The sequence below is a fragment of the Sinocyclocheilus anshuiensis genome, unplaced genomic scaffold (genome assembly GCF_001515605.1).
Source record: "Sinocyclocheilus anshuiensis isolate Anshui unplaced genomic scaffold, SAMN03320099.WGS_v1.1 scaffold1239, whole genome shotgun sequence".
Classification (NCBI taxonomy): domain Eukaryota; kingdom Metazoa; phylum Chordata; class Actinopteri; order Cypriniformes; family Cyprinidae; genus Sinocyclocheilus; species Sinocyclocheilus anshuiensis.
In genome coordinates, this window is record NW_015540949.1 from 83,909 (window position 1) to 100,571 (window position 16,663).

General features: G+C 37.4%; 1 long non-coding RNA gene across 1 annotated transcript in view; it reads right to left on the bottom strand.

The window, feature by feature from the left end:
• LOC107689839 (uncharacterized) overlaps window positions 1-16,663 on the bottom strand; it is a 29,326-nt gene that overhangs the window by 2,573 nt on the left and 10,090 nt on the right. Inside the window, exon 2 of the long non-coding RNA XR_001634371.1 lies at window positions 4,687-4,788. This is a non-coding gene — a long non-coding RNA (uncharacterized LOC107689839). The remainder of the gene's footprint in view (window positions 1-4,686; window positions 4,789-16,663) is intronic.

Here is a 16,663-nt window from a genome sequence, read left to right on the forward strand (position 1 = left end):
CCACACAATGCACAAACAAAGTGTAATGCGGCACCGGGTCCTAAGAAACCAATTTGTGAAAAAGAACAGAAGGAGGGGGAACGCTGCTTTGGTCCATGACTCCCCTTTTCTCTTCCTCCTCCTGCTTCTCTACTTGTTCTTTTAATGCCATTTTCAGTTCTGCACACCAAAAAAGGAATAAACTCAATCTGAAAACTCAAGAAGCTTCTTATAAGGCTTATAAAGCAATATTCTCTTTGCATAATTTGCAAATTTTTGTTGTATTATTGACATACAGTACAGTGAACAAAAAAAAAAGCCCCCTTAGCAATTGCCTATTCGGAGAACAAAATGGTTGCAACATTTCAAACAAAATGACATGCTGCTCAAAGGGAACCCAAGTGAAAATTTCATTGAGTGAAACTGGCTAACACAGACTCTCATCACCCCTGAGGAAAAAGTAAATGCCCCCTTAAATTTAATATCTGGCTAGACAACATTAAACAATAATAACGGCAATCAAACACCACCTGTAATTTGATATGAGCCTTTGTTTCTTTTCAGTACTTCAGATGTCAACTGGACTCTGTTTTGGATTATTGTCCTGCTGTATCACACAATTACACTTAAGCTTCAACTCATGGTCAGATGCCCAGACAATCTCTTAAAGAATTATCTATATATGGTTGAATATAAGCTACTTTCAACGATAACAAGTCACAGAGGCCACCACGGACAGCAAAACATACCAAGTCAACCATAATGCCACTGTACACATCACTTACTTACAGTTCAATGCTGTATTTGCTATTTACATTTTCACTCATCTGACCATAGAATAAACCAAGGTCTTGGGATCATGACATGCTTTCTTTAACAAACATGATGTGAGCTTTGATGTTCTTCTTGGTGAGCAGAAGTTTTCACCTGGATACTCTTCCTTAAAGTCCGTTTTTCACAGTCCCTTTCCTATTGCGGAGTCATGAACCGTGACCTTGGCTGATGCAAGAGATGCCTGTAGTTCTTTGAAAGTTTTTTTGTGATAATTTGAAGCTTTCCAGATGAGGTGCCAGTGTGCCCTTTGAGAAATTCTGACCACTTTTGGGAACATTCACCACTAAAGGCCCCGATATACTTCAAACGAAATCGAAGAACGAACTGATATGGCATCATTGAACAAAATCAGGCTGAAACGAAGTTCATTTTGAGTTAGTTTCGGCAGTTCGAAACACCGAGCGTCGCAACACGTTTACATTAATCTACACCCCGCCTCCAGCAGCACGGGGGTGTTGGAATGTTCGAAAACAATATACCGTCGCTCAGCCTTTTCGAACTTCTTTTTGCCCCCAAACGAATGAAAACGAACTTCGTTTGAAGTATATCGGTGCCTTAAGAGTCTCTGACTCCAATTTAATTTCTGTTGATTTCAAAGACTAAGGGGGCAATTACTTTTGCACAGAGACAACACGGGTCATTTATTACTTTTTTTATTATTATTAAAAAAATGAAAATTCTATCATCATTTACTCATCCTCATGTCATTCCAAACCTTTATGACTGACTATTTTGGAACACAAAAGATGATATTTTGAAGAATGCTAGTAACTAAACAGTTTGTTAGGACAGAAATTACAAAGGAAGTCAATGGGAACCAAAACTTTGCGTTCCACAGAAGTCAGCCAGTCATACAGGTTTGGAACGACATGAGGGTGAAAAAATGATGACAGAATTTTCATATTTGTGTGGGCTATCCCTTTAAATAAACCACATGACGACAAATATACGCTTTGTGTTTTCCATGTTTCCTTTGCCTACATTTTTATTGTGAATGCATGAATAAATTCAGGTAGAAAAATATGTAAAAATCAGGCTAATACTTTTTCATGCCAATGTACCTGGAATGTGCATACTCATGATAAACACACATTTACAATCAACAGAGCAAGTGCACCTGATTCTAGCAAGGTTTTTACAACTATCCCAGCCAAACGCTTATTGGTGGAGTGGAAGGGTGGAGGGAGGCAGAACTGATAGGCAGTTTGCCGGAGCTCAGTGCACAGCTGCAGGGCCTGCGGGCAGACAGATAGAGCCCCGCTACAGCAGGTGCTGACATTAATGAGAGTGATAAACCATGAGAGAGAATTTATAAATCAGTAAAAAGCTATGGTGGACCAAACCCTCTGCTGGCATCTGCCCATTCAGCTGACCTGTGGTTAAATAAACCTCTTATGAGAGGAAGAGTATTTGTTGGAAAAATTACGTGGAGCCAGAATTGACGATTATTTCGATTGTCAGGTAGGCTTGTTGGTTTTGAGCCTGCCAGAAGTCAACAAATGATTTGATTCAAAAACTCAAAAAACGAAGAAAATAAGCTCACTTCTGTCTTTTGTATCAGTGTTCAAGTGTTTGATCAGCTATCTTTTAAGATTGGAAAGTAAATTGTACTTTGATGAACTTGAATGAAGATTCAAAAGTGGAAGAGCACAATGTGGGCTCAACGTCTGTACTGAGATCCAAGAACATCTATCAGCGTCTCTTACGGTGTCAACGTCACTCCCTATTGTAAAATGAAGTTGAAAATCTGAATGAATGGTGCTATGAGTTATTGAAGAAAACTGAGAGACTGAAAGAGACTGGGTACTAGGAACCATTAGCAGGGCACATATCTGTGACCACAAGCGTTTACATGAAAAAACAAATAAATAAATAAATCAGTAGACATTGCACTTGGTAACAGTGTGCTAAAAGCCATCAAGCCATTAGGAAACAGACGCTCCCTGAAGGAAACACTACAATGACCTTAGTGAGAGAATAAAGAAGTATAACTCAATGAATTAGATGATATGACGGCTAAGACAAGATTAGAACTGATTACTGTCGATTATTTCTCTTGACATTGTAATTGTGATAATTAATGCGGACTTGCAGTTAAATATATTAAATATAATAATTATTTTTTGCAGCCTCACAACAATTTACCAGGGAAACCATAGTTCTTGCCAAAATACCATAGTTAATAGAGCTACTAGTGATGCAAGGCACATTGATAAAATCAGTTATAAGATGATATTGGAAATATAAATGCCTATATTTGATATATATCAATAACTTGTATAACCTTTGCTGTCATATAACTCTTACTTAAAATGAATCTTTAGAAGCATTCAAAAAGCACTCAAATCTCAAAATGAATATCCATCTTTAAACTGTACATTATAATGTTGTGAATAATTCACTAGTATCATTTAAAATGACTGATTTAGCGTTTTATTCTTATAAAATAAAATAGACATAAAATAGTATAGAATTTTAATATTGGATATGTATCAGTTATCAGCTTATAAAAAATTATTAGTGGCTTATCAGTATTGGAAAATTGAGATTATAATATTGTGCATCCTAATGTAGGATGAGTGTAGGATAGGATACAGTGGGAAAAAAATGCTGTAAACAGTACTTCACACAATTAACGGCACCCATAATAGTAATTGTGATTATTTTTGATTAATCATGTAGCCATGCAAACCAAAATTTCCACACACTTTTAAATCGAGAGAGAAAAAACAATCCCCATTCCCTCGCATCTTTCTAAACCCACATGGTATGCAGCAGAATTCTGGGTAAAATAATGCACGGCAGCTGCAGCTGGCATACGTGCTAATAAATCTTAGCGTTGCCGACTTGCTAAAGATCCCTTCCATCGAGTCTGCATCAGCTGACCCCAATTATAATTCTGCCATCCCTTTCGGTCCGAGCACAGAGCTGAATGTGATTAGTCATATCTTATGGCGTATCTCCATTGTCATGGACAGTCTGGGGGACTTGAACTCGTCTTTGTTCGAATACACATTGGGTGATAAACTACACTGGGAATAGCGATAGCAGCTAAACGATGGAGCACATAATGGCTCCATATGGCTCATCTAAATAAAACAACCATAAGCTGTCAGAGCAAAGCAGCGGCTCCATGGAGCGGTAGAAAGGTGGAAGCACCGGAGGACGCCTATGATGTTTAGCCTTCCACGGGGCCCAAGGTCAAACGCAACCCTGCATCTGGCCAGCCATCTGCTCCCTGCAGCCGGCCAACAGAGCCTGTCACCACCAGCCCTGCGTCCAGCGTTGTGGGATGTGTCTTGATCTCTAAGGGATATCTGGGCAGACAGGGGGCATGAGTAAAAGGGCCTTGCACAGGTGCGCTGTGATGCATGCGTGTTCCAGCAGATTTTTTCCCATTCTTCATGTCAAGTCTCCTGTCTCATCTGTTTTGTCTTCTCTTAAGTGATCTCTCTCCGATTCCATCGTCTGCTTGTTTCTCTTTTCTGAAGTGTTTGAAAATCTGCCCACCTCCCTTTTACCCTCTCCAACTGTGATACTTTTCTATCGTTTGTCGCCTGCTCGCCGTGAGACTTGATTTAAACAGATTGTCTGACAGACTGTCAGATGTTTCTTTTAAATTATATTTGTATTCTTCTAAAAATTTACAGACGTTGTCCCCCATGCGATGGCCTCGGGTGAATAGTCCAGCCAAAATAATGAAGTTGGATGATATTTCAATTTTCTGTCAAATCAAGTCATTGTCTTTCAGAGGGGCTCAACTCTACTTCACCAAGCAAATTTCAACAAAAGAGCAGGACGTGAGGAGAAAACGGAACAAACCGTTCAAGTGACTTTGATCAGTTCAACAAACTTCATGCCATAGGTTCTTACCTCAAAAGATGATCCAATCAGACAGCAGGACTGCAGTCAGGTGATTAAGCTGAGGGTAAAGTGCTGGATCGCTTAAGGAAGTTGTGACATTCCACAACAGACCTAAGAACAAAGACAAAAATTTATAAAACTTGAGTTGACCATAACTTTGAGTTTCAATACAGACTTTGTGCAATAAATAAATTAAAAATTAAAAACAGTTCACTTCTAAAATTTACTCGTTTTTTTGTAAGTTTGGGATCTCTTATGCTCAAAGAGGCTGTACTTATTTGATCAAAAATACAGCAAAATAGAAATATTATGAGATATTTGAATACTTAAAATGGAAAGTAACTGTTTTAATATAATAAAATAATAATTTAAACTTTAAATTGAAATGTATTCCTATGATTGCAATGTTAAGATAGTAAACCAGTCTAAAAGGGTCATGAAACTCCAGACTACTTTTTCTGAGATTTTAGCAGAGGTGTTTGTGTTGCACATCATAGCAGACAATGTTAGCATCCGATAATTTTAACTGTTGGAGAAAACTGGTTAATTTTAAGCTTTTTTGCTCTATTTTTATCTTCCGGGTTTAAAATCTATATCGTATTGACATCACAATTTGTGACGTGGCAAAGGACGATAGTACATCGATGACGCGTCGGTGTCTATTAAATTATTCATGAGACTGCGTGTTCTTGTCCCATGAGAAGACGCTTCGCTTAATTATTCACAACAGCATGTGTTGATTTGCTATGACAGACGCTTCACTGTGAGAAGACATCGCGCACATTAACTGAGAGAAACGTTCATGGATCGAAGGAGAGTGTTTGTTTTTGCTTTGTATTAAGAGTTTGGTACAAATGCGATTCATTCACTTAGTGTAGCCTAACCGTTTTTACAGCTCCGTGACACAACCCGTCAAAAGGCTTATATAAACACTGCAGAATAAGCCTTAAAGAGTTATCATAGCTGCAACAGCGCATTCATATAAATGTTTTCGATACAGAGTGCAAATGGCTGTGCATTTATTTGTGTTTTTAACTCAATGGGAGCGAAATGAAACTGTCTGAATCCGTTGTCTGCCTCCCCTCTTCCCCCTCCACTCCGTTGTACACCACGCCCACTTTTTTAGCGTTTTTTTTTAACTAACCAGTGCTGAAACAGGGGGTTTCATGACCCTTTAAGAGTCACATGATCCTTTAGAAATAATTCTAATGTGGTGATTTTGTCTGATTTGGTTTGCTCAATAGGCTAAACATTTTTTGTCATGATCAATTAGGGCTGCACGATTATGACAAAAATCATAATTGTCGATTATTCCCTTGAAATTGTAATTGCGATTATTAATTACGATTATCACAATTTACATTGAATGATGTTTATACCATTGTTTTATGCAACTGCATGTCGTATTTTTATATGAAAATAAACAAGCCAAAAACACTAACAGAAAAACTTTTAGTGCTTTTCTATAGTATTAAGCCTCAAATGTCAACTAAACATCGGATTGGTTTCTTCTTTAAATTATAAAAAAAGTAAAAAATATGAATGGTATTATAATGTTATACTAAAACTAAAATTAAAATAATGGGAAAAACCCTTAAGATAAGATGTAGAAAGAAAACAACGCATCTTAAGCACGCAGAATAACATAAGTGGACTTTGAATGATTAATTGCCGCTTTGAACGATTACGTAATTGTGGCATCCATAATTGTAATCGCAATTAATTGTGCAGCCCTATGATCAATGGTAAACGGTTGTGCTGCTTAATATTTTTGCTAAAACCATGAAACTTTAAGGATTCTTTAATGAATAAAAAGTCCAAAAGAACAGCATTTATTGGAAATAGAGATTGTTTTTTTGTAACATAAATGTTATTTACTGTTCTTAAATTTCCATCACTTTTGATCAATTCCATGCTTCCTTGCTGAATAAAAAATATTTAATTTATTAAAACATAAAATAAAAAATGTAATCATAGACAGACAGGGGGATTATTTAAATCCATTGCCTTATTTTAAAATACTACTACTAGTGTTGTCAAAAGACCCGGTATTTCGGTACCAAGTCGGTACTAAAAAAATGAAAACGTTACGGTACCAGGTTTTTTAAAGTACCGGTGGTACCGAGAACCCGGTCAACCCGGTTCTTGATGCGCTATCCGAAAGCTATCCTCTTCAAGTGTTGCCAAGTCCGCAGTTTTCCTGCGGAATTGGGCTTCTTTAACACTGTTGCCGCGGGTTGTTTTTTATGTCCGCGGGTTGAAAAACAACCCCATTAACGGCGACTTCAAGAGGAGGAAACGCATCATACTAATAAAACACCCCGATCAAGTTCAAGCAGGTAAGTTTCAATTACATTTTTAATATTTAGAGCTTCTGTTCTGTTGGGAATTCCATATTTTAATTTGAATTTCAGATTAAAATAAACATCGCCGTTAGCCGTTAATCGTTAGCATAAGCGCGGCTAACGCTAATATAATGAGCATTAGAATGAATTTTGTTCAAAATGATTTCTTTAACTATTTAATGCTCCTATAACTTTTATTACTGTAAGGTACCGAAATTGGTACCGAGAACCGTGGATTTTCACTGGTATTGGTACCGAATACTGAAATTTTGGTACCGTGACAACACTAACTACTACTACTACTACTACTACTACTAATATTAATATTAATAGTGAAATTATAATGGATTATCATAATTTTCATGATTGAAAGTCTGGGTCTGGGAAGAATGTGAAAAAAATCTTTAGTTATCTGAAATTAGCAATGTTATTAATAAATGAACAAACAAACAAAAACACCAATACCTTGGGACACAAAGTGGCCAAAATGTAAAAAAAACATGACAGCCATAGAAAACACCAAAAAAAATCTTCTCATCTATTGTCTCCACAGACAAACAAATGAGGCGTTTTCATTCATAAAACGTCTGTTTGTGTGGTCTGCACATACCAGTTAATGGAGCTATAGACTGTCATCTCAGGACTGTGACACTTAAGACACCGAGCCAAAACTAACAGAACAAGCGCTCAGAGAAAACAATGTCTTTGCTGAGAAGATGATGAAGGCGCTTTTCACTTAACATTCATTATGGGCAGATTTCTAACCAAATCTCTACAAATCCCCCATCGGAAGCTGCCCAAATCTCAGGGCATCTCAGAGCGCAATCTGCTCTTCCAATCTGCTGTGTGAGAATGAGACACTAGCTCAAGCCAGCTCCTTACTGACAGCACCCGAGTCTTCACAAATCTCCCGTCTCACCGCCTGTCTCCGCTGCATTTCCTTATTCTCTTGGTCAGTCCATCTGTCTCTCTTTATCTCCCTCCATGTCACTCTCTCTTTCGCTCCATGCACCTTATTCTCTATCTGTCTCTCGTCCCAGTTTGCTTTGCATAAAGACAGTCTGCAGACACAGAGGAAATGCAGTACTCCAGCTGCCTGTATCACAAGAGAGTAATATGAATTACAAAAAAGAGAAATTGACCTAATAAGAGCCATGTTTAATATTGCAAAATGATCTTCAGCTTGCAAAACCCCTTCAGGGCAATGTGAATTAGTTATGCTCATGCAGAGCGGCCTCTTAATTCGACGAATTCTGCACTACCTGCATTTGTTAAATGGCTTTCATATAGCTCAAGTAATAATGAACAGCCTGAGTGTGTGAAAGTGGCAATTATACAAACATTCAATATTTAGAAAGCATTTTATCACTTGTTGTTCGATTTAAAGTGACAGTCAGAAGACCAGAATCACCTGGTCAGTGCCGGACAGAAATCTTCTCTGCGTGTACTCTCAAAGCTTCTCAAAGCAAAAGACTGGATTTGGGTGAAATCCAAAACTCAGTGTGGAAAATCCAAGATAAAATCTGGCATTTAAATTAGTAGTTCGCTCAAAAATCAAAATTCTGCCATTATCTACTCACTCTCATGCCGTTCCAAACCCATATGCTGTTTACTTTTTTTCTGTGGAACATAAAAAATAGAGACATTTTTGAAGAATCTTCATACAGGTCTTGATAGTGAGTCTGTTAAGGATAAAAAGTATTTAAATGTAGTCAATCAACTTGTGTGTTATATATATTTCAAGTCTTCAAGTCATTTTGTAAGGAACAGACAGCCATTTAGGACGTTATTCACAAACTCAATAATTCACTGGAACCAAATCACTGAGTTGGATTTAAGAAACGGATCAATCTAATTAGTTCATGAATCACACTTTTGAGCCTGTTCTTTTCACTATACTAACCATTTCCATAAAATCGAACAAAACAATTCATTCAGGAACACAACTGATTCCACTCTCTAGTTCAACTCAATCATTCACGGTGGTTAACAACTCACTGGAAGGGATTATTGAAGATTGTTACTAAATAAAGTAAATTTCACACAAAATTTTTGTATGACTTCAAAAGACCTGGAACATTATTCACATGTTGTATTGCCTTTTATGGTGCTTTTTTCTCAATTTTTGGAGGAGGAGGTCACTATGAACTGTTTTTGTATGGAAACAGCCTTCATAAATTTTATTAAGCATATGGTTTTGGAACCACATGAGGATGATTACAAATTATAGAGCCTTCATTTTTTGAGTGAACTATTTCTTTTACATCCTGTTTACATTTTGTCTTCATTAGCTGTTTTAAAAGCATCATAAATTCAAGCACAACAGACTTTGCACCTTCAGAGCCAGCACCACAAAGTACACCATGTCTGGATCAATGCAACAACAACAAAAAAATCAGTACAGTTCAACTAGTGCTGAGGACCAGGAAACCTGATCTTAGATCAGCATTTCAACACAAGAATGTTCCTCCAAGCACAGTCCTTGTAAACCGATGGTCTGCAGCGAGCAGAATAAGGGTGGCATTCTGCCAACATTCCTCAAAGGCTTTTAAAGCACAAACCCTGATAAGAACCCATGGCCAGCTGGTCACCCTTTGCTCCTCAGTGTTCATGCCGAGGCTGTCGGGGAGGAAAGGGCTAACAGCTAAACCATCCATCCTGTACTTTTTCCAACACCTTCATCTAAAAACTATTTAAAAGTCAAAGTGTCCATGATGCTGATACTTTTTACATTACTTTAGCCAGGAGCGCACTGAACAGTATCATAGTAAAACAACTTAAGTGCATCAACAACAGTATATTTAGAGGTTACGTGATGCTTTTTAGGAGTTCAGCCAGAGCCTTACTGCCACTTAGTCCATTTTGAGACAGATCCAATGTTTTTTTCCATGGTAAAATGTCTTGTACCACCATGGACTTTGGTATACAATTGGAGTTCCGTTTAAAAAGAAAAACAGCAATATTACATTATCTAAATGTCGTTTACATAAACTAAGCGCGTGCAATTTAGCAGACACCTTTTCTCCAAAGAGACTCATAAACTAAAAGGACAGGACAGCCAGTTTTTTCAAGTTTATTGCTTAGAAAAATAGGAAAATAGTTTCCTATGGTCTTTCTCTGGTCACGGCATGGTCCAGAATGACCAAATATCACTATCATAGGAATATTATAAACATTCTTGGACTGTCATCATGGTCAATTTTATTCTTAAATCGGCCAGTTTTCAGAACTCAATCTGCTTTGAAACTTTTATCTATCAGCTTTTAAAATGGGCATGTGGTCATTCAAAAAGAATCTCACCCAAGTCTAAATTTATATCTGAAAGAGGAAAAAAAGTAGGAAAAAAAGAACATGCTGGAAACGTTTACAACAAAACAAATCTGAGTGAGCCATAGGAAGCGTTCCAGCATCTATGTGCTTAGATTAACTGTAGAGAGAGATTTTATTACTCTAGTTTGGCTTGGTCTTACTTTAAAACTTTTACAGCTCTGTACTCAAGTATGGCTGCTTATTTAAATCACCCTCGAATAAATACAGCATACGTTTAGCTTTAGCTTTCACTGCAAATGCCCATTTTTGGCTTCTTCTTAGCATCTATTTAAAGACACAAACCAAATCCTTCCAAACCGCACAAACTGAGTTTTGCCCAAGCCGAGAGAAGTTCCTAAAAGGAACGTCTGAGTCGCTGAGCCGCTGAAGTTTGATTAAGTCAGAGCCCCTGAGGCGGGAGGTCTCATCATCCCAGATAAATCTCTGGAGAGAGGAGATCGCCGGGGAGTATTACTAAAAATAAATAACGCATGGACATCATCTCACTAAAACACACATCAGGGGGAAAAAACACACACACACGCTACTAGAATGCAGAGCCTGAAGGGTTGCGTGTGTAATGCGGAGACTAACGCTCCAGTTTTTTGTCAATTTTGTCTAAATAATTTAAAACAATAAAACACTAAAAACTAAAATCAGTCCATTTAAATGCTACAAATAAATGTAAATTTTAAAACATTACAAATGCACAAAACAAAAATGGATATTAATTTTGAGATTTGCTAAAGATTACATTTAAGTGGTAATACATTATTACTGTTTTTAAAGACTATGAAAACGGCAAAGGTAAAAATGGAGAAATTAGCATGAACAGCTAAATATCCATTATCAACCAATACTGATAAATTAAAAATAACTTTTATATGGATAACTGATATTGTACCGTTAGGCTATATCATGCATCCCTACTTGTCTTAAGAAACTTTAGTGAGATGATCACAGATCTTCTCCAGTGCAAAAGATTAAAATCTCAAAATAGTCATCAACATCCCATCCATTGATGATTCAGAACACTTTTTAAGACCTTTACCACCTTTTGCCAGGAATAACTTGGCAGAAGTAGTTTCCGTTTACTAAAAAAAGCAGAGATGTAGATCAGGATTCAGTTTCAGCCCAGTTGAGGATGCCAGACCACCATTCCCCCCTCTTCTTTCCTTTTAGAGTGCAAACGATTTGACCCTGGGCATCTTCACCTTCAACTACCCTCTGGAAGAAAAATCAATGGCTTTGGTATTCAGGACACACTGCTCCTGCTTAACCTTTGACCTTTCGACCCAGTCAGACTGTGTCAGGAGGAATATGTAGTTTGTCTAAAAGGGGTCAAATGTTTTTTAAAAGTACTGTCACTTAAAACACTACAGGGTGGTCCGATGCACTCTGGGAGGCAAATATGCCACCTTCATTTTCAACAGGAAACAAAGAAACTCCACAAATAATTCTTCAACTCAAATTAGAGTCATTCTAAGAGATCATCAAACTTTTAGATTAACATATTCCTTCAGCTGCTAACCTAAAATCACTATACACGCACTGTCTCTATCTTTCTCTCGCTCTTCTTATTTTATAGAAGACCCACCAGGAGACTATTACGACAGAATAATAGCTGTGGAAACGATTCTGCTAAAGAAACATAATATTATTAAAGTGAAGTACAATCTGCCATTGTCCCTTTCCCATCTGCTGGTGGTGTGTGATATGAGAGATTTATAGAGCAGTTCAGCATGTTAGTTTAACTGATTGCACATTCTGTGTGATAATAACCTGCCAATCGTCACAGAGGAACGAGATTAGCTCTTCCCGTCTATCAACACGCAATTATCATGCTAATTGAGAAAGAACCAAAAATATAATCGAAATCTGAAGTGAAAGCAGCATTGCTGTATCGCTAAGCGCTATGGATAACTGTGGTTGAATGGTTTGCTCAGTGAGCTTTGAGGGACACACTGAATGGTCCACGTACTGTATGCTTCAGCCAGCAGTTAATTAACAGGCCACAAAAGGTAAAGTATCTGTCTAAAAAGGTCTTGCCCATGTTGTGACCTCAAAAGCAGAGATATAAAAATTCAAAATTATTTTTTTCATATTCTTACATATAAATTATGCTGCCTATTTAGGGCTGCACAGTTAATTAGAATAAAATCACATATAGGATCTCCTGTTACAGCGGTCTCAGAGCTGAATGCTCCACACAAACTCCAATTTGCTTATAATGTGCCTTATAATGGGAGTTAATGTGCATTAATGTGCTTATAATGTGTATTCTGACATTTACAAATTTCTCTTGAGTCATTATACAAATAAATAACAACACTGGGTCACAGAAAAGGAAGAAATGACAGCAATATATCAGATGAAATGATGTGCAAGTGAAGAAATTACAACAAATACATAACAAAAAAAAAATAAAAATATACATATTATACCATTTAATTTGATTGAACTTGAATATTAATTTAATATTAACTTAATACTAATACTGCTATTATTAATTAGACTTTTTATTAATTTCATTTTTTTACTTTAGCAAATGAGGTATAAATGCAAATATTTTTCAATATTTCCCAAAACTTAATTCAATTTGTTGACCAAATCATGCAGCCATTTATAGTATCCATTCAGTGAATTGGAAGGGGGGAATATGGCTGTGAAGGTGGGCTTCACGGAGCAAAAAAGACCTCAAAAGCCAACTAATGCATTTGTAAGCCTATTTTCACCCTATATTCAAGCTCATATATTCCATGTGACACACCCTGGGGAAGAAGTCCAGTTACTGTTAGTATATGATGATGAGATACACCGGAGATATTTTTAGGGGGCCTGTCTAGAGGGAGGTTTGAGTGGGATGGGGGGCAGACTTGATTATTTCATGGAGTCTTGAACGCCCCCCAGTAATATCCACTGTGATCACTATATGATGACACAAGGGACTGGAGAGCGAGAGAGAGAGAGAGAGAGTGTGAGAGAGACACAGAGGAGAAGCGGCGGAGAGACAATCTAGGTATATGCCTGTAGTGAGAGATGCATTGGGGGTAATATCAGTCTCTGTGGTTGAAATGTGTTTATGGCGAGTTGTTTTTCATACATCAGAGATTGCTCCGCAGGGATGAGCTGCAGGCCAACACGCAGATAATGTGAGAAAGCAATAAAGCAAGATCAAATGAAGCAGCCTGGAAGCACTACACTAGAAATGTGTGTGCGCGTGTCTGTGGGAGAGAGATATTTGCTGGTACCTGTTATACCACAAATAGCTTGAAAGGATAAAAGACCAAAAAAGACTGTGATGTACATGCACACATGCATTTCCCTTCCTACATGCACAGCTGATCATCATATGGTTAACGGTCGGTGGGACATACTTGAGGAATGTGAGGTGGTGGTCGGGGGTTATTAGCGAACGCTCTGGCCGAGAGCCAGGGGGGTTATTTTATACCCCTTCCTCAAGTCTCAATTCTGGCCCCCACATCCACAGCCAGGCCTAAAAATAAGCCCCGTCTCTAAAAGAGCATTTGCAGAAACATAGTGCAAGTGGGACGTCTGTTTCTAATCTGAAACTCGACAGGGTCCAAACCAAACCCAGGTTATCTGCACACGCTCACAGAAATTGGCTCAGACGTACAAAGCAGGTATTGAGCTTTAAACCTTCAGATTGGCCTCTTTCTGAGAACTGCATGAGAATGCCTTCGCAGTATCTACAAAGGTCATACTAGACTTTCTATTTATAGGGGGTTTGGAAATCAGAGGGATTCGAAAATGGCACTAGTGGTCACGCTAAATGTACACTACAAAGTTCATGCTAAAACACACCTGAGGATGAATCACAAACCGGATGGCATGATGGTGTATACTGTGCAACAGTAAATATACTTGCAGGGCTATCAGTAGGTACGACTGGTTGACATTATTTATGTGTGAAGACATGGAGTTTTATTAAAGGGACAAATCACCCAAAAATAAAAATTCTGTTATTTTATTCACCTTCATGTTGTTCCAAACCTGTATGAGTTTCTTTCTTATGTTGAACATAAAAGAAGATATTTTGAAGAATTCTGAAGAACCAAACATTTGTTGGTCCCCATTGACTTCCATAGAAAGGAAAGAAATACTATGGAAGTCAATGGGGGCCATCAACTGTTTGATTACCAGCATTCTTCAAAATATCTTCATTTATGTTCTACATAAGAAAGAAACTCAAACAGGTTTGGAATGACATGAGAGTGAGTAAACGATGACAAAATAAATTTTTGTGTGAACTATCCCTTTAAGGCATTTGGCAGAGGTTAGCTGACAAGGTGCATTAATATAGAATTTAACGGATATGCAGGTGCAGTTGTGTGTGTGTGTGTGTGTGTGGCTGATCCAATCAGATTTCAGGATCTAAAATAAAATAAAAAATTTATACTTTTTAAATAATGATTTATTGTTCAAGTGTTACATAATATGAAGCCATTTTTTGCCAGACTTGATTTCTTACGAATAATCTTATCTTTTGGTTTGCATCCATCAAGTTCCAAATAAATCAAATGAAATGAGAATGCTTTCATTAATAACATATTTTACTGCATTATCCAAAACTAGGCATTAGTGTTGTCAAAAGACCCGGTATTTCGGTACCAAGTCGGTACTAAAAAAATGAAAACGTTACGGTACCAGGTTTTCTTAAGTACCGGTGGTACAGAGTACCCGGTCAACCCGGTTCTTGATGCGCTAAACGAAAGCTAGCCTCTTCCAGTGTTGCCAAGTCCGCGGTTTTACCGCGGAATTGGGCTGCTTTAACACTGTTGCCGCGGGTTGTTTTTCATGTCCGCGGGTTGAAAAACGACACCATTAACGTGATATTTAGCCCCTGGAATGCGAATTTTACCAGGGGAACCCTGCCAAAACATGCGTATTTTATCCCCGGAATGCGATTTTTAACGGGGGACCCCCTCGAAACGTACCGAGAACCGTGGATTTTCACTGGTATTGGTACCGAATACTGAAATTTTGGTACCGTGACAACACTACTAGGCATGTTTGTTTATTATATAAACCTTTTTTTTTTTTTACAGAATTCCCAGTAAAACAAAAATACTCAGTCACACTTGAAAATTTAAATGTATTAGAAATATCAGCCAAGTGACATCATGCTTTTCTCAGAATTAACTTTCATCATGATTTTCTCAGAACTATTTTTCTAGCAATTACTTTAAATCCATTGGTCCCAAGGTGATTTATCAGTTGTTTTATAATTCCCAGCCAAATCTATGTGAACACAGTTTTAAAGTTATTTTTGCGTTTTGAAGTTATTTTGTAGGGATGTAACGATTAACCGCGAGCCGGTTGAAAATCGATTTAAATATGTGACGATTCAAATCTGTTGAGATGCTAAACAAATCGCGATTAATTTAGGGGTAGGAGTTTATATGAATGTCTGAGGGGAACTTACTGTCTTTAGAAAAGTTTAGATGGTATTTTTTCTTTTCATCTTGCCTCTGTATAATGCACATTACAGTAAAGTTCATAAGTGCAGGGCTGCTTTGACAGCGGAAACCAAGGAAACGCTTTAAGCGCCACCTGCTGGAGAGAGTGAATCTGTGTCTCATTCAGCTCGTCCGCTGTTTCATGCAGATATTTTTATGTATAGTTTCACAAAACTGAAGTCAAACCATTCTGTTTTTGCTTCAAATTTCGAAATTATACAATCCAATTTAGATTAAAAACTGATCATGTTGCATGTATGTAGCATCTTTGTTTGGATCATGATTAAAATGCAGTGGTTGCCTCTAATTTTAAATGGAAAGAGCACAGACAAAGCCTTATTTTGTTTATATGAAGAGATTTATTTATTTGTGTTACTTATTTATTTGATTTGGGGCTTGTTTTAAAATTTCAATTTAGTTTTGTTATTTACATTTACATTATATTTAAATTGTCATTTAGCAGACGCTTTTATCCAAAGCGACTTATAAATGAGTACAATAGAAGCAATCAAAACCAACAAAAGAGCAATAATATGCAAGTGCTATATTAGAAAATAACACGCTGATCGTGGGCTGCTTTTAAATGAACATTTATTTATAAAACAAAGTATCTTCTTTGGCCATATTAGCCTACTTAATAGCATTAACACAGGCTTTACTCCTTTCAAACTTTATCTGGAATGTCACAGTTTCTGTCACTGTCACTTCCCGATCAGGCGAACGAACACACGAACGATTTGTAACATTGATGATTTATTTTATCCACCCGCAAATAATCAGAATGCAATTTAAAGCGGGAGAAACAGAGGTTTCCCCGGTAACAGCTGTACACAAAGCAGCGCTGAGCTCACA